We start from the raw sequence: 6,000 nt of genomic DNA, 5'->3' as shown, positions 1-6,000 counted from the left end.
ACATTTGAAATTTTACATGTATATATACATATATATGCTTATATATGTATACATATATATAGTTTTCATGATTTCATGCTGTTACCCTCAGACCAATTCCATCCCCATATGTTCCTAATTGCGTCTCCTGATCCTGTATTTGAGTCTCCCTTTTTCCACAGTGAGAACCCCGGCTCCCGGCAGTCTCCCGCCTCTATGCATATCCTTCAGTATATATGAAATAGTTGCAAATTCCTACGCCTGTACCTCTACGGAAAACAAGACCGACGAGAGTTCATGATTAGTTTGCAGCTCTTTTTCCCTCTAGACTGAAAGCATGCAATCAAGGTACTGTGTTCAAAAATTACTTGTTTCTTATTTCTTATTTCTTTTCCTCTTCAGCTTGGTTCTCAACTGGGGTTTGTCAGATGGTTTCTCATAATTAGATTTATTTGAAATACAGTTTGATTCATTTACTTCCATTGTAGTTTCTGTTCCCCTCACCCTTGATGGCTCTAGTTTTGATTATGGGGAATATGAAGATGCTTCTAGGAGTCAAAGCTACAGAAAAGTGTAGAAGTATCATCCCTTCCTGTACCCCTTTTACTGTCTCCTGCCCCATCCCTCAGAGGGAACTAATGTGTTTTTTTTTTCTTCCTGTGTTTCTTCTTTGCAAAAATCAGCAAGCACATGCGTATTGTCCCATTTTCCCTTCTTCCTTGCACAAGAAGGTAACATACTATATATATTCTTTGGCATCTTGCTTTTTCCACCTAACATATTCTAGAAATCACTCCGTATCTGTTCACAGAGATTTTTCCCATTCTTTTTTACAGCAGCATATCCCTTCATTGTATGTATGTAACAGTTTCTTTTCAACCAGTATCCTCTGTTTGAGAATTTAGATAGTTTCCAGTATGATGCGGCAATGAATATGTTTTATGTGTGTATATTTTTACTGTTGGTGCTGTATATTTAGGGTAATTTCTTGGAAGTAGGATTGCTTGAGTCAAGGTGAATAAATACTGCAGTTTTGTTAGTATTGCCAAATTCCTCGTTAGAGGGATCCTGTAATGTGCATCCCCACCAGCAGTGAATGAGATTACTTGTTTCCTTTCAGCTTTGCCAATAGAGTATACCGTCAACATTTTGAATTTTTGCCAATCTGATAAGTGAAAAGCAGTGTGTCAATGAAATCTTAATTTGCATTTCTCTGTTGATGTGTAAAGTGGAACATTTTTTTTTGTAGGTTTCAGAAGCATTTTAATGTCTTTTTGGTGAATTGCCTGTTAATGTCTTTGCTCCCTTTTCTATAGGATTTGGGATCTTTTAAAGGTATATTAGCCCTTTATCTGTGATAGATGTAAATATTTTCTCCCCATTTGATGTTTGCCTTTTGATTTTGCTTGTGGTGTTTGTATTTTTTTTTCTAAAGATTTTATTTATTTGAGAGAGAGGGGGAGAGTGAGCACGAGTCGGGGGCAGAGGCAGAGGGAGAGGGAGAAGCAGGCTTCCCGCTGAGCAGTGAGCCCAATGCGGGGCTCGATCCCAGGACCCCGGGATCATGACCTGAGCCGAAGGCAGATGCTTAACCGACTGAGCCACCCAGGCATCTCATGGTTGTATTTTTTTTTCTTTTTTGCCATGCAAAACTTAAAATAATATTTTGCAGTCAAAACTAACAATTTTTATTTGATGTCATCAGAATTTTGACTCATAATTAGAAAGCTTCGCTACACCCAAGTTACACAATTCACCCATATTTTCTTTTCATACTAGCATGATTTTTTTTCAAACTTAGATCTCTAGTCTATTTGGAATTTACTTTTGTATGTGATGTAAGGAATGGATCTAATTTTTATATTCTCCAAACATCTATCTAGTGTGCCAATACCCTTTATTATAACATCCGTCTTTGAGTGATTTGCGACGTCACCTTTATGATACACTAAATTTTCACATGTAGTTTGGCTTATTTCTGGACTTTACAGTTTATTCTGTTAGTCTCTCTCTTTATGTGCCATTACCACACTGTTCTGATGATCAAGGCTTTGTAATATTTACAAATATATGGCAGGGCTAGTTCTTTTTTTTTTTCACTGTTTGCCTACCTATTCATAAACGTTAATTTTTCTATAGGAACCTTAGTATCAACTTGTGCAGCTGCAGGAGAATATCTATTTTGATTTTTATCAGAAGGGGTGCCTGGGTGGCTCAGTTCGTTGAGCATTTGACTCTTGGTTTCCGCTCAGGTCATGATCTCAGGGTCGTGAAATCAAGCCCAGCGTAGGGCTCTATGCTCAGTGAGGAGACTGCTTGAGATTCTCTCTCCCCCCTTCCTCTGCCCCTCCCCCCTGCTCACACTTAGCTCTCTCTCTCAAATAAATAAATCTTAAAAAATTTTTATTAAGATAATATTAAGTTTATAGATGAACTTAGGGAGAGCTGACCTGTTAATGATATTGAGACATCCTAACCATGAACAAGGGGTATCTATTCCATTTGTTCAAGTCTACTTTTATGTTTTTCAAGAGTGTGTTATGGTTTTCTTCATATCGGTTTTCAACACTACTTTTTAGGTTTATTTGTAAGTATTTTATCTTCCCTACTGCTATTGTAAATGAGGCATTTCTCTTTTGTTGTATCTTATACTTGATTATTATCTGTGCCTATGAAGGCTGTTGACTCTTGCTGTTAATTTTACATCCTGTGACCGTACTGAGTTATTTTGTTGTTGGAGTTAGTTCAATGGCTTTCACTACGTGGGGTCTGAGTTCCTTTGGGGTGCCTGTGACCCATTTAGTGGATTCACAAGGTCAAAACAATTTTCATAATAATACTAAGACATAATTTGCCCTTTTAACTTTCATTCTTTCCTGAGTGTACAGTGGAGTTTTCCAGAGTCTACATAATGTGTGATATTGTAACAGATTGAATACAGAAGCAGAATGAAAATCCAGCTGTTTGCCATTAAGCTCAACAACAAAGAGCTGGGCAAAAATGTAAAACAGTGTTGTTCTTGTCACTGAAAGTTTTTGTTTATGCTTATTTTTCAAAAACGACCATATTTATGTTAACATGTTCATTATTGTTACTCATACTTAAATTGATAAACATTTAAATTTTCCTTAGCTTTAATTTCTAATCCAGTAAATATCAATAGATATAACCCACATAAACACAAGCTCTTTGGGGGTCCTTAACAGTTTTAAGAGTATGGAGGGGTTCTGGTTTATCAAAGATTTTGAGAAATTGTGAGTTGGTTTTATCATTTCATCTCTGGTTCTCTAGGTATACTGTCCTGTCCTCTGCAGCAGAGTTGGCTTTACTTATTTTCCAACTCTCCGGCCTCTTACTGTTGTCCTCCTGTCTAATTGCATTAGCTAATACTTGCAGCACAAGGTTAGTGTAAAAGGAGGGTCTTATTCCTTCCTGAGGGGGAATACCGGTGGTGTTTCCCCATTAAAGAATGTGCTAGATTCCTGAGGGCTGGCATAGACCTGTGTGTGTTATGTTGACTGCGTCCTTTCCTTGAGTTTAATATATTTCCATCATTGTCTAAAAATTCCTTTGGGATTTAGAAAAGTTTGTATTTTTGATCTAGCATTTACCTTTGTATTTCTACCTTTTAGGCAGTCATCACTCCCTCCTTTTCTTAAACTTGTACTATCTGGACTGTCCGTTTTGAATGGTATCCTTTGACACCCACCTATAACCTAAACAACAATCATTGGTCATAGTTTGCTTTCCCCTTTTTAGCATTTTTACAGTTACATTCTTGACTCTTTGTCAGAACATGAAATGTTTATACTCTTTTCTGTTACTTTGACCCCACACTTTTTTTTTTTTTCTTGGTTCTGCAATTAAATATATTAAATGATCACTATCAGTCCTTTTGTTGAAGCTTCCCCAGTTATCTCTTGGTAGGATAAAGCTTGGTTGGATGAAGGCTGGATGAACAATCCTTGGCTTGCCCTCTGTCTCCTTATATCTTGAAAATACTGCCCCACTCCTGCCCTGTTCCATATGTTGTTCTTAGGAAGTCTTATGCCAGCCTACATTTCTTACCTGAATAGGAATTTGATGATTTTGTCTAGAGGTCCTGAGGATTTCATTCTTTGTCATTAGAGTCTAGTAGTCTTACTGACACATGTGAGAGCTGATCATTCCAGATCAGTTTTCCAAGGCACACAGTGGGCCTCTTCAATATGTTGATTTAAGATACTATTTCTGGAAAGTTTTTTGGATTATATCTCTAAATATTTCTGTTCCATTGTTACATTTCTGTTTCCATGGACTCCAATTATACATATGTTGGACCTTCTTGCCTTCCATTTCATCTACTTTCTCTCTGATCCTTTTCACTTTTTTAAACTCATTTTCATCTTTTTGTTTTATTATCTTTCCTCCATGTCTTCTGTTAGATTTTCATTTGGACCTACTCTCTCTTGGGTGCCTTGTAATTTAGTCTTTATTCCTGAAATAGTTTTGACTGTTTCTTCAAAATTTTTTTTCCTGAGTTTGACAAACCCTCATTGAATTTACTCTTGATTTTCTAGGTCCTCTCCTATTCTTAGATTTTATATGTGAATGTAGTTTTTTTTAAATCTTCAAATGCTTGTTTTATATTTAATTCAGTTTGAAATGTTACTTTATAGTTTTCTTCTGCCTCATGGTTGATTTTGTTGGGGGTAGAATTTTCATTAGCTGAAATGGTTTGATTTATATTTTATCTTTTCTTCGTATAGGAACTTAGTATGAAATTAGTCTGATTTTGTTCTCTTGCTCCACCCCTAGGCATTATTGTGGAGAGGGTTTCTGTTTCAAGGGTGCCCTCTCCTGTCGGTATAGTGAATTGCAGTTTACTGAATGAGTAGTTCTGGGAGTGGGGAGAGGGAGGGCTTGGTATATTTTGTTTTTCTTCTTATTTTTTTTTTTCTGCAGGATTCTTGGTTTTTCCCTCTTCCTTCTTTTTCTTGACTGCTGCATGTCTAAGGAGCAACACCTCTTGTTTCTTTATTTCCTTCTCGTCTGAGAAGCATACTTCTCTGAATTGCCACCTCTGACCCTACTCACTTTCAGGTATCTTCCCTGTAGCCAGTATTATGAACTATTAAGTCTCAGACCTAAGTTCATTATTTTGCATGTGGTGGCTTTTGTTTTTAGCTTTGTTGGGATATAATTGAGAACTGTTTTGTGTTTAGGTTGGACTTTTCCTTTCTGGGATGAATCTGTGTTTCAACTATGTTCTCTACTCCCCTGTCCTTTTTTTTAAATAAGACTCCCTTTTTCTGCTGTGTGTATCCACAGACTTGCAGCAGTGGTAGGTGCTCTGTTGGAACTTAGTGCTCCTCTCTCTGCTTACATGTTATTTGAAGTTCATAGTATTATCCAACTAGTAATGCTGAAGGTGTGGATCACATGTAGATGTTCTGTGTGTGGGGCTTGTTTTTTTTTCCCTTCTTGATGGTAGCTTTTTTTTTTTTTCCCCTTTTGGTTTTTAGATATGAGAAGTTGTTTGAATTTAGGAGATCACCATTACCTTACACTCTTATTGCTGACTAACCAGTGAAAATGGTGATCTTCAAAGGAACTTTTGTCGTTTCAACAAATGCTTTTGAAATTACTTGGATTAACGTATTTGGTGGTAAGATCACTAAGTGCATTAGTCGTGTTTATATTTATTATTTTCAGTGGGAGAAAAGCCCCATGGTGGAAATTTTTAGAGATCTTTTCATACAGGATAGGATGCAGACCTGTCCTGAGAGAGAGGAGGTCTCTATAGAACGAGAATTGTTCTTCTTAAAAACACTTACCCCTTTTTAACTAACTAGAATTTAAATAAAAATTTGAAAAGAAAAAAAACCTCACACACACACAAAATAAACAAAAGAGAAAAACAAAAACACACACCTATCCTGAAGCTATTTCAATTTTAGTGTTGGCCTTTCCCTATTATTCCTATGGTTCAAGACCCCTGCTTTCATCTTTTTGGCTGGTCATTGGCATAGCGTTATATTT

The sequence above is a fragment of the Halichoerus grypus genome, chromosome 2 (genome assembly GCF_964656455.1).
Source record: "Halichoerus grypus chromosome 2, mHalGry1.hap1.1, whole genome shotgun sequence".
NCBI classification, from domain to species: Eukaryota; Metazoa; Chordata; class Mammalia; order Carnivora; family Phocidae; genus Halichoerus; species Halichoerus grypus.
Note: the sequence above shows the minus strand (reverse complement) of the source record.